Here is a 22,598-nt window from a genome sequence, read left to right as displayed (position 1 = left end):
CATTATCTTGAAAGAACTGCATTAGAGAAAGGTGTCCCTGCACTGAATTAATGCCCCCAAAAAGATGTTTTTAGTACAGCCACAACATTTTGACAGAATTGAACTAAAAGTTGAAGATGCACAGTTACGCTCAGGCAGGCAGGTTTAAGGGTCTCTCTGAAGAGAAAATATTTAGTTTTGTAAATAAATTAGGTGAGATTGAAGATGAATTTCATTTCATGTTTTATTGTTCATTATATGATGATTTAAAGGCTACATGTTCTTTGTCTGACCACTGCATTTTTGATGTAATAATAAATTCTCATCCAGTAACTGGATACGTGATAAAGGCAACATTGTAACTTTTCTTAATAAATATTAAGATTATCAATTTTTTTTTTGCATTTGTTCTAACGCACTTGATTGCATGTGCAGAAACTGTGTTGTAGCCTTGAAAAAATCTGCTCCAGCTGTAACAGCTGCTGTCAGCTGTCAAAGTTGAGAAACATTCATTTAAATGTAAACATTTAATGTGAATTTTTATTTACTTGATGATGCTAAAAGACTGTTAAAAGCAGTTTGTTATTATAAAAAAACGTCTCCATTTTCCAAACAATTTGTACAAAATTACATAGTCTTTGTAGAGACCTTCATTAGAAATTATAGGTATATCAGTGAGAAATGTATTAGTAAGCTAAAAGGATCTGTGAAGTAAATTGTTACTTGAATTAAAGTAAGATATTAACAGAAAGAACACCCTCCTGCTGAGTAATTTTTTTCTCATGATGAACAGCGCATGAAATCTTTATGTACCATTACAAACTAACCGAGTTCTGTTTCCATATTTGATTTAATTGGTGAGCACGTGGATTGTTTTGATGCATTCTTTAGTTTACGGCCACATGGCACAGCTGTGTTTTGATCTGGATTCACATGCTTTTTGGCGAAATTCACCACCTATCTATTTTTAATAAGCACACCACTGTCATGGAATGGCAATGAACAGGACACTTCCAATCATCAGTGCGGCTTGGAACCCTAGCAATGTTAAATTAACTATGTGAAGGCAGCTGCTCTTTGAGCTCAAACACTTTTGTTGTGTGGTGAAAACAATGAATAATTCTCTTTACACCCCATATGTGGGTGTTGGGAGCAGGGCAGCAGGCAGGAGTATCATCCGTGGCTCAGATCAAAAGCCAGGCAAAGTTTAGAATGAACACGCACATCGGGCGGAGGGGGATGCGGGGATGCAGGGGAATGTTTGTTCGTGAGAGGAAGAGTAGGCAAAAACGAGTGCGTGTGTGTGTGTGTGTATTTGTCTGAGTGAAAGGTGTTCACCTTTGGAGATGACATCTGTGTAAATGGCTCACTGTTGTTCTCAGCGTATGGTACGATACACTTCGCAAGCAGCCCAGATGTGTTAGAAAATGGCACCAGATTGTCTGCAGTTATAAGAATAGGTGGGTGTCGCACATGGAGATTCTCGGACACATCGGGGTAAGAACACACCTGACTTACAGCATGTGAATATACTGTTAGATATTTAGATATCTGCATGAGTGGGCCTGGGGTGGGATAGACCCAACACAATAAAAAGCCAATTTATTACTGTCTAATGTGGCTTATTTTTGCATGTATTGGAAAATAACTCACAATATTTCTATTAAAATAGAATAAAAAAGAGAATTCAGAAAAGGTTTCCTTCATAACTGGTTTAAAGGGCATATTTTGGGGGACAGCATGTGCACAAACACACCCACACACACACACACACTTTAGCTTTCTGTAAAAACTCTCTTGAAATAGCCATCATAGCCCAACAGGTGACATTAATAATCCTAATGGTTGTGCTCTAAATAAAGCCTTCCTAAATTTTTTAGTGCACCAAACAGACAAGGAAAAAAAAACAACTTTTGAAACCACCGGGAATGTATCTCAGCAGCTCACCAAAGAGGAAATCATTCCCTAATGGTAAAAACAGCCTGCAACTTTTATCAAAACAGTTCAGCGTGCAACCTTACGCAACCTTCACTGTCTCCCTCAGATCCTTTTCTCTCTCCCTCTCACTTCAGCTGCGATACCTGTGAAGCTTCCGCCAAGGCAGAATCACCTTCGGAAAATAAAGTCAGCCTGTTGGTGCGTTGGCTGCAGGGCATTCACCTGCTTGACAGACATAGAAGGAGAGAGAAGAGGAAAAGGAGGGGAGAAAGAAAGAGAGAGGCAACTTGTTACCAAGGCTCCCCGACATTGATCATGACAGATTTTTTTTGGTTTCGCGTTGAAAGTAAACACCGGAGTGCAGCAGGTTCACTAACTCACTCAGGAACATTTCGAAGAACGGACGGAGAAGTTTATTATTAGCCAATAATTCCAGCAGCTGCAGTCAGGTAGTCAGTCTATATGAGAAAATATGGGAAAATGATGCAGTGTGTGTTTACCATGATTTGGTTTGGAGGAGGAATCCAATAAAGATGATGAAGAAGCCTCATCTCCGCACCTCGCAGGCCTGGGCTGGGTGGCAGAGTATTCAGCGTAGCGAGGGAGAGAGAGCACAGGGAGAGGGAAGTGATTATTACTGTCGTTAAGTCGACAGGAAATGTTGCATCTCCTTGACGTTTAGTAATGATCACAGCAGCTGGGAACAATAAAACTCCAACATTGCGCAATTATTGTCCTGCCTCACTTACATTGGATAAAAGTAATAATGCACATTATCCCCACATCCCCCTTTAAAGTCTCACCAGTGAGGGAGCAGAGGCAGCAAATGAGATTTGCTGCGCAGGAAGCTGAGTAGGCTGACGGTTATGATTGACTGGAGGAGGACTTCCTGCAGAGTCGTGTGATGGGACCACTCTCACTCTCGCTCTCTCACTCTCACTATCCATTCATCTAGTCCCCCCACCCACCCCCTTCTTGTTTTATTTCTCATGATTTGACTGTGCACCTTTGGGAAAGAGAGGGAAGATTAGAAAGTTAAAGTGACACCCAGAGAGTGTTGACAGTAGTTTGGATTCATGACAGACAGAAACAACAAACAACACCAAGTTAACAAGATATGAGTGAGTGAGAGAGAGACCATTCTCATTAAACCATTTCTTATTTATCATTTTAAAATTGTTTTATTCATTTGTTTTTCTTTCATAGTATAATATGTAGTAATATGTCTTTTCAAAGACATTCTGAATTGTTATATTTATCTTGTAAGTTTAATTTGGAGAAAAAAAAAGATAAAAGGAAGGAAAGCGAGACACAGAGAGGTAAGGTCTGAGAGAGATTTGTTTGATAAGCAGCTTTATGATATTTACTAGCGAAATGAGTTTAAAAGTGTTGATTATAATGGCATCAAATTTGGAATACAGTTGCACGAAGTTAAAATGTACAGACAGAAGTAGAGCAAGCAATACTTGATTTTTTTTTCACCTCTCAAAATATGAATATATCAAAGAAACAGAGTTCCTACAAAATACTAAAATACATATTTATTACATTTGCATACATGCAATTATGTTTTATTTCCATTTGACCTATTACTGTTATTGATTATTTATTTACCATGCATTTATTTATTCATTATCATTTATTTATTATCAGTTATCATACAGTATATGGATCATACCCATTCATGCAAATAGAGTGTATTTGAATTTGAGAGAGAGCCCGAGAGACATTCTAAAGTATCATCTTCCATATTTAATTGAGGCCTACAGATGTCAGATTGTTTTGACCTTTCTGTTCTGTGTGCATACGTGTGTGTGTGTGTGCGTGTGTGTGTGTGTGTGTGTGTGCGTGTGCGTGCGTGCGTGTGTGTGTGCATGCATGAGTTTCAGGGAGGGTATAACCAGTTGAATATTAATGATTGATTAGGCCTGTCGTGGCTGTGCATAAATATCAAGGGTATGTTTGTACTAAGAAGGGCATTTAGTAGTTCTTCTCTTCTCTTCTCTTTTTAATTAAAATGCCCATATTCCCTTTTTAATGACCCTTACCGGTACTGCACAGGAGATGAGGTGAGGTAAATGATTGATAAGGTCAAGCCTAGGACTGAAAAGCATTTTATTCGCTCAAATGCTTCTTAATTCACCAACAACGTCAACATCCTCTTTTGTTTAGAGCCGCTGTGAAGCCGAGCTCTAAAACCTTGACTTCTTAGAAAGACGTTTTCTTTTTTTAAAGAAGGAAACAAGTCTGTCTTTATCTCGTGCCCCTGCTTCCTGTCTGAGAGTTTGTTTCAAGAACAAAAGAAACATCTCGTTCTGTTGAAGAGAACAGTGGAGTGTACCTCAGAGTGCCTTCTCAGAAACTCCTCTGACACCGGATGCCTAATTCTAGATATAGCGTGTGTGTGGTTGCGTGTGTCTTCCGGGATACTTTTACCTTTCGGAGGGGCTTTGAAGGAAGTTATCAAAACCTCGGTCTTTCATCTCCTCCGGCCCCAGCGCTCCTCTCTCCTCCGCAGGTGGTTTCCCCTCCGGTCCCTTCACTCTCTTCTCTCGCTTACTCTTGCCCACACTTTCTTCACCTTCACCTCAGGAAAAACACGCACACATGCTACACCGCTGTTCTCAAATAGTTTCCCAATAACTTCGAAAAATAGAGCGCACACTGCATTTTTGGCATCCCCCCCCCCCCCCGTACCTCCACATCTCTTTGCTCACTCATCTCAGTAGGTAGATGAAAAAACAGAAAAGGTGGGTGCCGGCAATGATGCCAGATGATTATATCATATTTATTTCTTCTAGGGTTGTATCACTTGTTATGAGTCATGCCAGGGTGATGACTCTGTGTTTTGATGGTGGAGAAAGAGTTCACATCTAGTGGGAGGCTTCGGGAAATCACCTCTTTCTCTCATTCCCACAGATTTGAGCTGTTTGCGTGCATGTATTGACCAAAACAGTGTCAGCTTTCGTCTTAACGGTCAGATGGTGTGATAATACTGGCTTGAGGTTGATGAAACTGGGCTTTTATGATTCTACGATAAACCTGCCCGTCAAAATGGCTAAATGTCACTGCCTTTCCCATGTCTGATGAAGCGAGACGCCGAAAATCTCAACATTTGGAATTGTATCAGTCTGTAACCGACTGATAAAACTACGACTTGCCAATCACTTCAGGTCATTGTTTGTCGCACGTCTTACCAGTCAGACAGCGAGACTGAGCGAGATGTGGCAAACTCTTGAAAATCCTTCTCTCTGTTTCTGTTTGCCTCACCCCTCTCTCCCAAAGTTTTCCTCTCTCTGGCTGGGCGGCCGCAGGTTTCCAAACAAACTAGCTGAAACATGTTGTCTGTGAGTCCGTCCATCCAGCCCTCCTGCTGGGCACCAAAGCTGCCATCCACAATGTAAGCAGGTGGCGCTGGCATCCCAGGGAGAACGGGCAGAGCGCGTGGGCGTCACACAGGCGACGCCAATCCAAAATTCCCAGCTGACCTCCAAACCAAGGCTATGGCTGCGCTCGCCAATCTCCGGCAAACGCTAGTTGCGGCTTTCTGTGTTTGCCTGTATCTATCTTTCTCTTGCTATCGCGCTCTTGTTTTGCCAGCTGCATTCACATATTCTCTTAAATAATAATCTTTACTTTGTTTGAATGTCTTTCTCTTCGCCTGCATGTGTGTGTCTCGCTGTCTTTCTCTCTGTGTTTGCTTTGTGGGGGTGCTGTTTAGCCGAGTGGGACTAACAGTAGGCCCCAGGCCAGCCGCCTTCAGTTGGACGTTAATGAACGGAACAGGAGTGGGCACATCTGATGAAGCTGGCCATGCTGTCAACTGATTTTCATCTGGTGTGTGTGTGTGTGTGTGTGTGTGTGTTTGTGTGTGTGTCTGACAACAGGTGCAGACCAGATCTCTATGCACTGACAAAATACAGACTCTGCTGTGCCAACACAGGTGATTTCCACCTAGAAAGGCACACACAAAACACATCCTTTCCACTTTCTGTAGTTTTTTCCACTCTAAAACACAGAATGCCTTCAGATCTAAATGACAGTTTGATTACCTAGATTATCTAGAGAGTTTGAACTTCCACTCCCACCACTGGGTCCCTTATTGATAAATTATAAATCATTGCCTTTGAGGTGACGATGTAAAACCAGTCTGATAGACAAACAAGGAAACACCTGTCACATACAGCCCTCAGTCAAACGACTCACTCGTGAGCAACATACACACACCCAGTGGAAGGTCTGAGTGACAACATCCTGTTCCTCTCTGGTTGTCAACAGGCCTGAAGCAACAACAGTATAAGCGTGTGCGTTCATTAGAATAGTACCTGTCTGGGGCTCCCTTAGCCACCTGGCTTTTCAAACAGAAGCAACTAACACTCCTAATCTTTCTTTCTATATGCCACAGGCAGATAAGATCCAAAGCTGCGTCGTCACAACAAAACCAAACATCCCAGCATTCCCAAATGTCACATTATTGTGCATCGTACACGGACAGAAGCTAACGAGACGGGGAGACAGGAACGTGATTCTCCTTGGAGAGAGACAATTTTCACTGCCGCGTCCGAGTCCAAAAATAACAAAGAACAAAGGCGGATAAACGAGTGAGTTTTTGAGCACAGGCAAGTGGGCTTTGGCAGCACCGGCCAGGCAGGAGGGGAGGGAGAGACAGGGAGAGCTAGCTAGCGGCCCGTCCACACATCTGTCCACACAGCACGGGGTGGGTTCCAGCGACACCCACAGAAACAGGCTTAACCTTCTCTTCCCCCCACCACCTGTTCATTACTATGGGCCCCCCCACTGAGCCACCGCCACTCTGCTCTTCTCCTCTCACCCGCTCCCTTGTTCTCGTTTTCTCTCTGTCTGTCGCTACTCGTTCCAGTTCTCTCTTTGTTATCCTGCTGTTTTTTTTTCACCAAAATTTCTCCCTTTCTTTCATTTTTTTGCTAATTTTTTTCCTTGTTTTTTTTTTTTCTCAGCAGTACAGTGCTATTTCTCCTCTCGCTGTCTCTTCCCTTTTTTTTTTTTAGTTGAAGTTAAAAATCTGTGCGACTAATAGAAAGATGGTCATTCTCTAACAGGAACGGATCATCAGACAGGTTGTTTTAACTAGCGCGAAGGAGACAGAAGTGGCCGGCCTACGTGGAGGGGGAGAAAAAGAGGCTTTTGATGAATTGTCTGTGAAAATGCATCAGTCTACCCACATCTTCAAACCCCCTGGTGCCTCTTGTCTGCTTTCAGACCCATTTTTCTCCACATTGTTGGTAATTTGAGCATTCTCGCCCATGGCATCATTCATAGTTGGCCCATTTAAATCCCTTTAGAAATTCAATTTGGAGAAAGGAAATGACAAGATTTAGCTTATTGAGGTATGCCAGAACATCCATGAAAATCAGACATGGGAATATGTGAGATTTTAAAACCCTCTTCATTGTTCCCCTTTTTTTACTGTGTGCAAAAAAGGACTGAATAATCTCTGTACTCGCTGGAGCTCATTCACATTTTTGATAATTTATTTAGCCAAGGTGAATCATGAAATGGCTTCTGCCATGACACTCTCACAGAACTCTCACAGATATCAACTTTGGGAAAAAAAAAAAAAAAAAATCAAAGCAGCCAAAAGTTTGCTATAAAACAGGAAGGATTTTTGTTTTTAGCTGTAACTTTTTCTGTACCATAAATTCTGTCCAAAACACGACAAAAGAGGGAAAAAAAAGAAGAACAAATTGCACCCGCAGTCTCTCATATGGTACCACAGTGAGAGCAACTTGGCATCAGCTTATGCCAGCATTGTACATAATGTGGTACATACTTCAATTCAGCCAATTGTTATTTTTAACTGTGAATGTGAAATTACATTGTGGGCTGCACATGCAGGAAATGCAAATATCTGTCATGAGAACATGCACAAAAAAAAAAACCCACATGTATTATTTTTGAATATTTCATAGACAGATAAGAATAATGATCAACCAAACTTAATTTCAGTTGTACTTTCATGAATAACTGATGGGCCTGTAATAAGCGCTGTCTTGCATTGTAATTTCAAATTAGAGACAGAAACATATCAGGAGAAACATATAACTACAATCTGTCATTCAAATCTTCTTCTTCTGGGCCTGTGTGTGTGTGTGTGTGTGCGTGTGTGTGTGTGTGTGTTTTGTGCACAGGGCACCTGGTTGACTTGCGTTCTGCTCTCTTGGATTCTGCATAACTCCATATATTCTTTTTGACTCTTTAATTGCTTTTGCACAGTGGCCCTGATGATGATAAGGAGGACTTGGTGACAACATCTCAATTTCTCTCCCCAACTGAACGCTCCCCGTTTCAATTATCCTCGCCGTTTCCTTGCCGCACTCACTCTCTGCCTCCAAATAAATTTCATTTCCCTTAAGCCCGCTGGTTTCAGTATCTGATGGCGTCTCACTCAGTTATCCATGCATGGTATTATCAGGAAGACAGGCCCTTACTGCTCACTGAGAGGGAAAGGCTGCAGGCCCCTTATTACATACCAAATATCAGGCACCATATTCAAATCCAAAAGTAGCTGGCTGTGGGGAATATGCCTAAACTGGTTGAGCCTGTTAAGAGCACCAGCCTACATAGATAAATGAAGTGCACATACCGTGTGAGATGAGGGAATTTGCTTTGAATGTTATAAATGTAGTTATTTTAAATGTATTTCCATATTTCTCAGCAATTCCAACACATTTGTTAATTTGTTAAATCGACACAGAATGGAGGATCAGTGCAAGTTGCAATCTGAGAATGTACTGTATGTACCTGTGTGCAAGAGGAGACTAAATGCAATATAATTTGAGAGTGCCTTTTACCACATGTTGAGAATGAAGTCTGAACTGTCATGACATCACTGGATTCGAAGGAGAGAACTTGCCTGAGCTCTCCAAACAATGAAATCATTACAAACAGCTTTTCCAGGTTGCCTGCCCATTAAAGACAGAGAACAAGGAGCTAAGAAGTTGGATACAGCCGCTGGGTATTGTGCAGCAATACAAAGAAAACAATGAGACAATCAAACGGTGTGATATCCTATTGTTTTATTGCCTCCCAAAAGCTCAACGTAATATTCTTTTCTGCTTTTTTTTTTAAAAATGACATTAAAATCCCTCCATGGATTATGGCATCAATGTGAGTTGATGCCATGACAATTTTCCCACAGAGAAGAAACTCAGAGTCATATAATAATTACAGAGTAATGAACTCACAACAATAAACATTTAAACTATTCACGGCAGCTGAGATAAGATAGCGTTTAAGCATCTCTTTATTGCAGGAGGTTCCCACAGTTCAGGGTGTTCAAAGGTCTCTTACACAACCACAGATGGTCATAAAAACCAGCAGTTCTTGATCAAAGCAGAGAGTGAATAAATATATGTCACAGATGAGCTTCTGGTGATTAGGTGTGTTAACAGAAGGGTTGAAGCCTTTTTCATTTTCAAATCAGCCCACACAGTAAAATCAATTAAAAATTAATATTTGATTCACAGAAAACATCCATGCTTTTCACTTTCTAGTTGATCCGGGATAAAAACCTGCTTTTTTACCTTCAATTTTTCAGTCATTTATAATTTTTAACTATCCATCTTTGTGTTAAATGATGATTAATTCAAAGTTCAACTAGTTAATGAAATATAGGAATGTGAAATTAAATAAAATAATAGGCAACATTAGGCACTATAAAGTTTCTTACATTGTGGAATGATAACAGCATATAAAAGCAAAATGTAAAAAAAAGTAAAAGCAATTCTATCTATCCAACAAAGTTTAATTTATTTGAGAATTGGGTGATAATTAATTTGACCCCTGCCTACCAACCGAGTAATTCAAAAGCTTTGTGAATCTAAAATTAATCTGATGTCTTCAGTCTTCCATCTAAACAATAAAAACATGATTCACGGTGTGATTCAGATGGGTCAGGAATAATACTATGAAATTAAATAAAACTATTGTTTCTATGAAGTTGTGCACCATTTTCAAACACCGTGGTCTTTTCTAAAAAAAAAAAGGGAATTATTTTGACATGTCATGCAAATTCTCGCATTGCGTTTTTACTGAAAGACATAATTGGGAAAATACAACAATGTTATTATGACAATGATGAGATGCAGCCAAAGGAATTATATATTGTATAGAGAGAAGAGGCTAAAATACAACTTAAATCACATGAGATTTTATCAGAAGGTGAAAGCTTGAATGACTAGTTTATTGGATTTTAAAAGTTCAAGACAAAACAAACTATCCTACTGTATGTGTTATTGAATTTAGGTCATTTTAGTGGCCATTTAGACGGTATGTGTCCACCTGCAAGTCGAGTTTCTCAGAATTTTCTGTCAGATACATTTGCCTTTTTTATGCCCACACCTTTCCCACCCTGGAACCAACATTTGGTCTTTTGCTTTCTCTTTTATAATTCCATAAGTGTATTGTCTATGTAAAGTAATTCTATTTTAAAAAAAACATATTTTCTGAAGTTTCTGATGTGACAAAAGCTCCTTTTTATTTTTATATTCTCTACAAACTAATAAAAAAAGTAGCAATTCCTTGTGACATATGACAGAAAAACAGCTTTACATGCAGCATAATCTGTATTTCATAATCCAAAAACATTTTCAGTGGTTAGACCGTTTTCTGTTGTGTAGTCTAGTGGCGTCATATGAACTCAAAAACATCTGAGTTTACGCATTGGGGTCAAAATGATTCACTAATTGCATACTCCACATGTGATCATCACTCTAAGAGGACAGTCTATAAAAGTGTTGTCATGAACGGTGGGAACTGATTTTTTCTTGCTCAGGTTTATAATGTCTCTGATAACAGCTCATAAGTGAGTGGGTTTGTCTGCTGTAAAACTGACCAGGAAACTCTTTCATGTATGGACTTTATGCAGTGGTGCAGCCCTATCAATGTGTTTGTTCACTCTGTTATCTTTGTGACAAGAAGACACTCAATACCAGAGCAGATAAAGATGAAACGCACAGAAGGCGCTATTTTCTCCTTTCTGTTTCAAATTGAGAGCCTCCTATTTTCAGGGTCAGTGGATTGAGGAAAGATAGAGATGGCCAGAAATGAGACAATCAATGTTGCATGATCTGAGTCTTAATAACACACTTCTCCACAGTCATGGCTGATAGCACCATGGAGATCTGCCAAATCAGTTGAACAATCTATAGTTCAATCATCAAGAGTGAGACACTTAACCGTAAATTCAAAAGTCATTAGACACATTTGCAGACTTTCATGTGGTCGAAAAAAAAAGGAATCCAGAGCGAGGCAGTCGCGGGATGACTGTCTGCTTTACTCAGAAATAAAATCAGAATATGAGAAATATAAAAAGGTGTTTTTAAAAGAAGTGATGTAACAGCAGCTCACATCCTGCTAGGATGCTGTACTGCAATGCATCAGTCCCCCTACCTCCACCAGTCCTCCTCTCCCTTATTTTGGGGGCTGATTCAATTTCCCTCAGACAGACTCTCTCACACGCTGACGCCGTCTCCATTACGACGCGCAGCCAAACACAAGCATTCATTAATTAGTGGCATCGTTGTCTTTTAATTATGCATGTGGCTTATTAGGCACCTCACCCGTTCACCCAAGCCTTCCCGTCTACACTCCCCTCTGTTCCTCACCGTGCTCATACGGGACCTTTAAACTTCCACCTGCACATTATAGCTCTAATAAAGCTGTTATCAGCCCGTGAAGGAGATGGCAAACAGGTGAGAAAGAAAGAGAGAGGGAGAGATGGCAAACGGGCGACTGAGGGTTCTGATATGTCAGCAACAGAAATTAGCTAACTGCACTCCCGACTGTGACACAGGCAGGGAGAGAATAAACCCACCAACTCCTCTCTGTCTCTCTCTCTCTCTTCTCCTTTCCTTTAGTTCTTTCTTCCTCCCTCTCTCTTTCTCTGCTTCTACAAACCACAGAGAGAGAGAGAGAGAGAGAGAGAGCGAGAGCAAGCGAGAGGGAGAGAGCGTCAGCCGGTGAATTTTTACAGCTCTCCAAAATCATTATTGGCAATTAGCGTTCGTCAGGGAAGACAGCAGCTGCTTGTAATTACAGGTAGCCCCTCATTACTTCTCAGTGTAGGGGAGAGGAGGGATGGGAGGGAGGGAGAAAACATGTTCCAGAGCCAGTGTTTATATTTATTTATATATTTCTTTACCCGTGATGTTGAGCCACATAATGTATACCAGCTTATAGCGGAGGGGCGGAGGCTTCAAGCAGGTGCAACTTGAGAGGAGAGCGAGGAGGAGGAGGAGGAGAAGAGACTAAACTCATTGTAAACAGCCGACGTTATCATACAAATATTGAGCTATTGCAGTAGTGCTGTGTGTGTAAGAGTGGATATGATTGTATATATAAGCGTTTGTGCATGCTCATTACTAGGTGGTTTAGTTACAATCACGTACCACTACTAATTCCTCACTTTCTACCGCTGCTTATGAGCTAAGTTGTGCTGTACCGTGTAGAGCTCATAAGCTGTGTTTCCATCAGTGTATTTTTATGCGCATTTTGAAGTATCGCATTAGAAAAGGTTGATGGAAACAGCAAAATTCGCAAAAAAAGTTTTTACGCTCATTTGAGGTGGTTTTTTACCTTTTTCGAAAAAGAGTTAATGCGCTAAATGGGAGATAGGAACACCTTTGCTGAATAAGTTCTGACTTAGCAAACATTTAACTCACATGACTGATGAGCTGTTTCCATCTTTCTGGATATTCCCATAATGTGGAAAAACAGGTATGGTAGTAGCAAATAAGCAACCAATACTAGCTGACATGAAAGAACAATTACAACTTGCCCAATTGAAACAAATTCCTGAAGATCTCTCTCCTATATGGTGACTGGTTTTTGTTTCTGGTTTGCAACCTCTACTTCTACTGTGTTTATTACAGCCATGTGTAAAGTAGTCTATTCTTCCAATTTCTGATGAATCTACGCTTTGTGTAGCCTAGTTTATTCGCTCCAAACCAGTTGATGGAAACATGTTGCAACATTTCAAAAGCTTAAAATTCGCTTGACGATTACATGGAAACACAGATAGACACCGTATACAAAGATGGATGTATCGAGGTGATGTCACTCATTGGTTCGCATTGAAGCAAGTTGGAAGTCCAGAGTTGCTCATAATGGTTGGCACCATCTTTTCTGTTTGGAGCTGTGTGTTGCCTTACTATGTCTTTGAATCTTATTAATGGAGCAATAATTTCCAAAATGACCACCATCACACTTATTAGAGGACCCGATTGACTTTTTATTTCTAGAGAGAAATTGATGCTTTTTGAATGGAAGTCAGCTGGAATCAGGGATTTTTTGGAGCCAGCATCTATTGGCCATCAGTGACATTGCACTTCAAGGTACTTCCCATTGGCTTCAGCCTTAATTTGTGGTACTTGCTGCTTGGTAAAGCTGTGAGATCTCAGCCTGACATGGCACAGATTGAGGTTAAGGTGACCTGAGGCACAACTCACTGTTATCATACCCTAAAAATCAGCACTGCTTGGCACAGCCGAACGTTTGGTGGGCCTTGGATGCTGATATGTTTCGGCCTTGCAATGTACTCCGCTAATGGTTAAAAATAGGTTTGAATGAGGGCACCTTCACCGAAGTGATTGCTCAACAGTCTTGGTTAACTCATTCAGGAGGGGCTGCTGTCTGATAGACCAGAAACTCCTTTGAGAAATTGTGACTCCTTGATAGAAGAGGCATTTCTATCTAATCAGCACGCTGAAGCTTAAAACTGGCACAGGTCGAATGGTGCTTAATTTCGTTCTTGTTTTTAATCTCAAGGCAAACCACCTCATTAAATGATGCCTTTACTTGAGTTTAGATTCAACCATCAAAGAGTTATATTTTCATACCTTTCAAGCTACGTTCAACATTTCCTCATGTTTTGTGCTGCCCACTTTTATTGTTTTATGAGGGTTTGGCAAAGTGAAATTGTTGAGCTTTCACTCTGAGAGATATGTCAAATCAACATACTTTCTTTTTGCTTAGCCAAAAAAATGTCATTTGTGTAAATGTTTGTAACAAACTGGGCAAGGTTTACATTAATTTAACCGCATAGCTGAAATAGTTAAACCTTTACTCATGAAGGTGGGGAGATGTAGCTTTTGGTAACTATAAAAGGAGATATTTCTAGGGGTGATGAAGATGAGGTAAACACATACCTCAGGCCGAGGCTAGACTCCTATGAATAGTTAATTAATACCATCTGAATGCTTTATATGCCCTAGCGACTGTAAAGCTTGAAGTCCCCCACAGAAACAGCCGTAGCCTAGGGCAACAATCAAACCAATTAACCCAGGGCAGAAAACTGTGGAGGTGGGGTGTGTATGCAGTAAAGTAATACAGTATGGACCATTGCTTCTACTGATCCCTTACCTCAGACAGAGCAAGGTTAGGTTCAGGGGAGTGGACACTCTGCTCCATGTCGGGGTGTAGTTTTCAACATGGAGGTCAGGTCTGTTACATGCAAGGCCTCTCTGCAAGACTAACAAAGGGCATGCTAATAGCAGCCAAACATTAGCCTCTTAGCCTCCACGGAGAGTTTGGCTCGTTCTCAGAGGAAAGGAACGTCTGAGTTTGTTTTTCCTCTTTGTTATTGAACGTAATTATTAGTCTCACTTACCAAGTGAGTCATTTTGGTTCATATGTTCCACAAAAGAAAAAAAAAAAATGTCACCACTGTCAATCTTTTGCTGACTTCCATGACGAGCCGTCATCCTTCATCTCCCTCCCTGTTAATCAGCATCATAACAGTATACATAACAGTAGATAAACAGCTCTTTCTGCCAACAACATAAAGCCCCAACCATGTTCTTGCTAATTCATAAAGCATTGCCATTTATGGTCTCTTTCAATAACCATATACTATAATTGTCTGTTACAAATAAAAAAAAAATCTCTTCAGACCTTGAGGATATCTGCAAAGCTTTATTCGCTGCGAGGGTGCTAGTATTTATTTTCTGCACACACACAGGCTCCTGCTCAGTTACAGTAGAACAACCGGCATGCTGGCAGCGGAATGGCTCACATTTGCAGGGCATCTCTCGTTTCCACTGTAGACCGTCCAACGCAAATACAAAGAACAACTGTCACATTCAAACTGGAGCTGAAATGACTGGCTGGGTTTCGATTCATCTTGTCTGTCCGGGTCCCTCTTTTTTATTCGCTGCCATGAAAAGTTGGAACTGTATGAGAACCCCGCGCTAGAGGGAGAAGATCAAGTGTGTAAGGATTTAACAGATGGAATTGGGACTAAATGAAGCGCTAATGCATGGATGGTATGAATCCACTGTGCAAGCTGTAGGTTGTTTAAAATTCTCTAGCAGGGACATGATGATATGGTTTGTGTTCAAGGTAGAAGTTTGTTGATTTAATTTCCACTTTAGTTTTGTAGGATATCTGTTTAAAAATATGTCAAATCCTGTTAAAATAATATCTGTGATTTTACTTTTTTGAGATGCAGACAATTTGCAGGAAATCAGCAAGGATGCATGTGGTTTATAAAGAATTGATTGACTTTTCCATTTCATGTGGAAACATGTACATCTGTGTAGGTGTGCAATACTGATACTAGTACTTGGTTTACAATACAGAATGACTAGATTTCTCATATATTGAAACATGCAACAGCACCTATTGTGGTTTTAATATGCTTATGGGCACCTGTTTCATTTAATACTTTATTAAGTGGTAAACTAAAAGGAATTAAAGAGGAAATAACAGTTTTACTCAGATGTGGATGGATGTGTTTTCGAAGTCTGAATGCATCTGTTGTGAGATTTGGGAAACAGGCTTGTGAAGACACTTCACATCCTGCCCCTGTATTTGTACAGTGCTGTGACTTTGATAATGAGTACTTAACGTGCTGCCACTGTTCTAAAATAGGTGAAATTATACTGTATGTATTACACTGAAGTCAATTTGTGAATTACACAGAAAACATTCCCTCTCATACTGGGCTACACGCAGTGTTCACGAGAAAAGTGAGATCTTAAAACACACCCTTATTTGGATGCTCCCGCTGGTTGTTACTGTGGCAGCTTTGAGAAATATTATCGTTTGGTTCTACTGATGCTCACAGTGCTGCAGTGCTGCATTTTAAACTGTTGAGTCAGATTTCATTTACCAGCTCTTTCATCTGTTTTAACTCAGTGAGGCGAGGTATCGCACAGTGCGTCTGTGTGTCTGTGTGTGTGCCTGTGTGTGTGTGTGAGTGTGAGTGTGCATTTCGCAGTGAGAATATGTGTATATAAATTTGCTTGTCTGAATTTGTGTGGGCCTGTCTGTGTACTGTGTTGCTTGTGCTTGTTTTGTTTGTGTGTGTGTGTGTGTGTGTGTGTGTGTGTGCGTGCATGCACGCGCAGTGTCGTGTGTGTATCCAAATGTGTGCGTGTGGCTCCCAACCCAGAGCTATTATGTGGAGACAGCAGGTATAATATCTGCAAACCTTTGCCGCTGTGCTGGATAAGTAATGGCCTCAAGACGTCACCTTTATCTTTAGCCACACTCCTGCAGCTGGGGCTGTGTATTCCCTGCCTCACACTCCCTCCATGATACACAGGTGTGGCATTATGTGTATGTGTGTATGCCGTTTATCCCGCAACACCTCCCCCTCCTTATGTATTTGCCACACACAAAAGTGGTCATGAGGAAGGCAGATAGGGCCAAGACTGACACATTCATTTCCTTAACGGCCGTGGATGTGGTGGCAGTGCTGCCACCTTTTAAGCAGCTTTAGCTATATATCCCCTACAGACGTCGACACTGGTGAGCGCGGAGCGAGGAGCCACTGGGAACATCCCATTATGCCCCGCAAACGGAGAAAGGGAGGCCATGGTGAGGACAGATAGGAGGAAGGAGGATGGAGGGGAGAAGAAGGAGGAGGGCGAAATTTAGACAGAGACAGAGAAGGCAGAGGCAGAGAGATGCGGGAGTAAAGAGACAGAATGACGTGTGAGATAGATAGGGAGAGAAAATTGAAATGAGACAGAGGGAGGGAGAGAGAGAGGTGAAACAAAGGAAGAGTTAGATGGGGAGTGAGTGAGCTTTGTGGTCTCAGGCTCCATGGGAGGTTCAGCCCAATCATTTATAAAAGGTAAATGCTGTCAGGACGCAGGGCGTTTAAAGGCGCGGCGCTGCAGGTGTGATTTATGCTCTCAGTACGGGGCTATAAATCACCCTGCCTTTGTTTCCACAGGCTGCTGCTACTGCTGCTGCCGCGTCAAGACATAACCATCCCTGCCTCATCTATAGCAGGCACACACGTCTAAACACACTCGCACACACACACACACGGAGACTGGACAGCAATAAAGACAGAGCAAAGAAGCATGATGATGGAAACGGATGGATGGAGAGTGAAGAGAAAAGGGGTGACTGGTTGGAGTTCATCAATGAGATGTGTTGAGTCGAAGAGGCGTGGATGCGCTCACACGCACAATCACACAGGGCTATCAGTGCAGAGAAGGGAGAATCTGCTCTGACACAGAATTCATGTTTCTCCATTGTTGTAATTCAAACAGTGTTGAATGAATGTGACCCGCTGTCTTCTGAAGAAGTTGGACTCCAAAAAAAGAACCAGACTACAATCTGTGAAGCTGTCAGAAAGCAATTTCTGCAAGGGCACGGCTGGCCTGTAGACGTGCACAATACTTCTTTGAGTGTCCACACCCAAACTGACACTTTGCATCCACATTTTATTTGACTTCACTGGACAAATTAAGAGCAACTTGCAAGAGGGATGATTAGCTGAACATCAGTCATGATGTGCATGAAGTTATATTAGTTATACTTCTTTCAGATGGAGGTGAGAACTGGGGCTGCATTTGTCAACTGTAAAGATACTTGATTGCAGAATGGAAGTTGTTAGATGAACTAGCATACACATTACAGCTAATATATGTGCTCAGTTAAATTATGCTGAAACTCTGCAACTCTGTTCAGCACAGACAAAAGATTGAGAGTCATTTTAGATACTTTAGTAGTGATGTGTACACCGACAGTTGCAGACTCAGGTCTTGTGTGAGCTATGACGACATGGTTTTTACCTTTGGCCCAGAAGTCTGCTATAAATGCTCAATTATGGGTCGTATATCAAATCTTAGTGGCAATCTTCATCAGACTGTACGATATCAATTTAGGGCATGTCAGATTGTGGAAGGTTTTCTTGCGATAACAAAATGTCGTGCTGGCCAAAGTACTCTGCGTCATTTGATCTATTCTGATTGGTAGTGGCAGCAATCACACTCTGAGAATTTCATCCTAAATAAAACAAACTCAGTTTACAGTTCACAATTGCACAGTGTAAAGCAATAACGTGCTCCACTCTGCTCATTAAGTCAGGCTTGTATTCTTTAGGCCATTCCAGGAAGTGTTAATGCCATTACAGACGAGATTGTTCTTCATGTGAACTCTCGTTGCGCAGACAAAATAGATTCCCAGATATCTACAGGCCTTTTCGTAGCGTGAAATATCACTTCATTCATGTAAAAGATTCTGGTTCTCCTCACCATAATAATGCAATCATAGTTGCACAATTATTTCTTTGGTGGATAGAACAGCATTTTCTATAGTTCCCAACGGCTCGCCCTAGTCGCACACCAAAGCTTACAAGAATTTCAGCAGTGAGGACATAGGCAGTATTGATGTGATGGCTGTGTGGGAGGGAATGGCACTTCAGCAAGGTCACAAGTCCTGCTTATGACAGTCACATTGACAGCATTCCCTAACTAGCTCAGATAGAGCCTTTTGTTCTCCACAAAACACCCGAAACTTTTGACAGGGTACGAAAATGGGTTTAATTTCTGTCAAGTCTGATGCATATAGAAGGACCGCTGGGTTAAACTGTAAAAACAGACTCAGGAGCCACATTGTCGAGAATGTGAGAAAAGCATCTTTGTAAGATTCTCCATGTGATAAACGGTGAGTCTGTTACTCATTAAAGTGAGTCTGAGTGAAACCAATATCCTCATACTCATAATGGAAAATTCCCCTCTCCTATGCTCTGTGATATACAGTTTCATCAGTCTGACATTAACATTGTCTCACACGTAACATTTCAGGAGTTATGTTATGTGCTGGTGTTGTAATTTACTTGTTGATGTACCATGAGTCAGTGAGCTCCTACATTTCTTTAAATGACTTTTGACAATGAGAACAAGCTGGTGAGAGCACTGGCAAGAGTAATAACAGTATGTTTTATTGTTGAGAAAAGGGAATAATAAAATCCCTTACTCAAAATGCTACTTATCATTCGTGCAGTATGCAATATTAAGGTTACTGTAGGTAGAGAAATTGTTCCTCCCTATCTCTCTGTTTGATTGTTCTGTGTTTATTTGTAATGATACCATCTCACGGTGTTGTATAATGATGCGTCACATTTAACTGATTTGCATTTTCTCGACAAATGTCTGAATGTATGGGAAAACTGAAGTAGATGTATGGGGAGGACTTCACATGGAGTGTGATTTCGTTAGGTGGATTTTCTGCTCACTGTAGTCTACTCATAGCGAATAGTTTGAAATGAAATAATGAAATTTGTTTTCAAAAATTTGACTCATGTTAAAAAAAATGGTTCATTCTTGCCCATTCAGTCTGAACAAAGTCCAAATAACAGAACAGCAAGGAAATCACCATATTTGAGAAGCTCTAACTAGCAAATGTTTGGTATTATATGATACATTACTTCATTTAATTATCTGTGAATTGACAAGTACGATTATTCGACTTATCATTTCATCACTTCTTCCTTCCTTTCCACACATTGTAGTTCATTTTATACTGCACTAGATACTGCACTACCAACAAAAATGATGTACAAACTCTCTCCCAAAAAGCGAAAGCAGCACTTCGTCTTCACACATAATCAATCCTTTCACCCAAACCATATTTCATCCTCGTATGCATCACACTCAACAGAAACCCAATTGTATTCCAGAAAGCGGTCAACAATGCTCTCCACTCAATACATAATACAAGCGTATAAATCACCTCAGAGAAGGCTCTCTGTCTCTCTGGCTGTGAGCGGTGGGGGAGGAAAATGGAGCTGTAACATGCAGGGAACACGTACAAGCTGACCTGAATGGCTGCTGGTATTCTGATTTCCCTCAGGAGCTCCTCTCTGGCCTGTGCCGGTGTTTTAGATTCCAGAGGGAGGCCATTAATGCTCAGCCTGTCGACCTGATCCATATGTATGGCTGGCTGTTCTGTTCTGTTCAGCGCCTGCCTCCCTGCCTGCCTACCTGACTGTCTGAAGGCCTGCTGGAGCTCAAATTGGTTCCTCGTTCGTTGGAGATAGAAATAGAATAGCGGACACGGGCGACACAAAGGACAAGCAGGATGGTTTTACAAGGTGATTATTCAGACCATGCGTCTGGATGTCTAGCAGCAGCTAATAGGCTCTATTTGCAGACGGGGGGAACACAAACGGGCTGCTGTCCTTTTACTTTGAGACCAGTTGGTTTGGGTTATCAGTACATGACTGATTACCACGCTGTCCTGTCAACCCCTCCTGACACTGCAGACTGCACTACAAACGGGGAATGGAAAGGCTTTTTTGCAGCAGCAATTATCCCAGCCTTGTGATGTGGATATAGTTTTTCATTTTATTGGTTGCCGCTCACTTGCTGCTCTGTTTTCCTACCTTTCTCTTTGTCATCCCCTCTTCACTCTCCAATACAACAGGATCTGATTTGTCTCTCATGATGGGATTGGCCTGATATCCCTTTAATGGTCACGTACACTTATGCTCCACAATCTGCAATTGGCCAGCTGTACCGAGCGCAGTCGAACAACGTCTAGACAGCCTAATTAACAAATCATTTCTGAAACACTATTATCCCACTTTGTAAGAGAATAAAGGAGGCCGAAAGACTAAAAGACTGTATATCTGCACATCATGCTTTGGTCTTTTGTTTTCCCTCTGACTTATCTGCACACGACTCTTTCTTGCTCCTATTTTGCTTTTTTATTTTACAGGTTATAAATAACTTGACCGAGTGACCGAGCCTCACTTGACATCGATTTAACTTACTGGTAGTCGAGGGTCTCTTTGTCTTTCTGGGAGACGTTCAGGCCTGTGCTAATATTAAAAATTGATAAAGCCAGACCAGAAAATAAAGTGGATGTGAACTGTGCTGTCCAGATATAGCCGGCTGCCATCCTATAGCAACTGTTCTCTCATGTCTCATGTCCGTTTAGCACTCAGCATGAGTTTAAATCATCCTCAGGAATAAATAGTGAGCCAGGCTTATATCACAAAACATCCCATCACATTAGGTTAGGCGACAGGGACAGGGTCTGTGCAGAATGGAGGAAGGGTCTGTAGATAGCCTTTTGAAACCAAGCAGAAAATTTAATTATAACCCTTTTCTATGAAGGAAGTAGTCGATCGTTTATGGAACACTTTATATTCTCTGTCACTGCATGACAGAAATACAGATACATGAGTCATTCTTTATTTACTAAACATATTGTGTAAGTCTAAAAATATGAAAACAGGTTATGTATTAGAATAAATGCAAGAATTCTGAAGATAACAAAATAAACAGAACTATATGACTATCATTGTCATCATATCAGTATCAGTGGTTTGAACATCAAAACATTTATTAAAAAAAGCCCTTGACCACATTACTATGTTATGTCTATAAGAGCTGGTTACTGTCAATGAAGTCAGTGGCAGTCGATTTCAATGAAAGTCCATATTTTGGAACAAAAATCTTTGAGAAATATTTCTAAATTCATTGTCATTAACCAGCATCCTCCCTAAAATATTATGACAGTAAAGGTAGTTTGGTAGGTAATTAGTTTTTCTTAAATGTTTGAACATAATCTTTTATTTTTAATCAGCAGATGATGAAGGGATGAAATATGTGAAATATGTCTCAGTTCTTTATCACAGAACATTCCTGGTGATAATAAAGAACATTTTAGCCCCAAACCTTCATCAGGATTATGAAGGCTTGAGGCTGAAACATTTCAGAATCATTTAATGTTTTTTTAAATTGTATTTCTTTTGGTTGATGCATCACTTCTGAATGAAAGTGTCCACATAAACTTATTATAGAAAAAAATATGGAAAATGGGGATTTTGAGTAATTTGAAATCCCCTATTTACATAGAAAGGGATTAATGGCAGCAGACATTGTATTTTGTATTGATTGAATGCTTATAAAGAGATGACTGGATTGAAAAAAAAGAATAGAAAATGTTTGAACTAATAGAATTTAAAAAAGGCACAATTTGATCTGATCTTGAATCTAGTTTGAGATTCAAATAAATATTTCCCTTCTTGAATTCATTTTCTTTGTTTGGATTTGGGTTCTTATTTTTCTTTCTTTTTTTTTATATGTAGTGCTAGTATTTAATAGAATATTACTGACATGTGTTTACCTTTTTCACTTTGATTATCACAGTTGTCATGAATCTAAAACAATTACGATTTCTAACTCTTTTGCCAAGTGAAAAAAGAAGTCTTGGTGATTGGCTGAGAAAATGATCAAGGAACAGTTTGCCCATCACTTGTTGGCTGGGGGTGTAATCCTAATGTTGGCAGTCTAGAAAGCATCGACTGCCTTCCAGTCGACACTGAGTAAAATAAATGTCCCTTTTTAAGATGTGTAGCTTCTCTTAAATTCATTTGTATCTATAGATTTTTT

At 40.6% G+C, this 22,598-nt stretch overlaps 1 protein-coding gene across 24 annotated transcripts in view; it reads left to right on the top strand.

The window, feature by feature from the left end:
- Window positions 1–22,598, top strand: part of LOC137199626 (uncharacterized) — a 177,660-nt gene that overhangs the window by 27,574 nt on the left and 127,488 nt on the right. The window lies entirely within an intron of this gene.

Source organism: Thunnus thynnus, chromosome 16 (assembly GCF_963924715.1).
Source record: "Thunnus thynnus chromosome 16, fThuThy2.1, whole genome shotgun sequence".
NCBI classification, from domain to species: Eukaryota; Metazoa; Chordata; class Actinopteri; order Scombriformes; family Scombridae; genus Thunnus; species Thunnus thynnus.
This window is presented reverse-complemented; position numbering and strand designations above follow the sequence as displayed.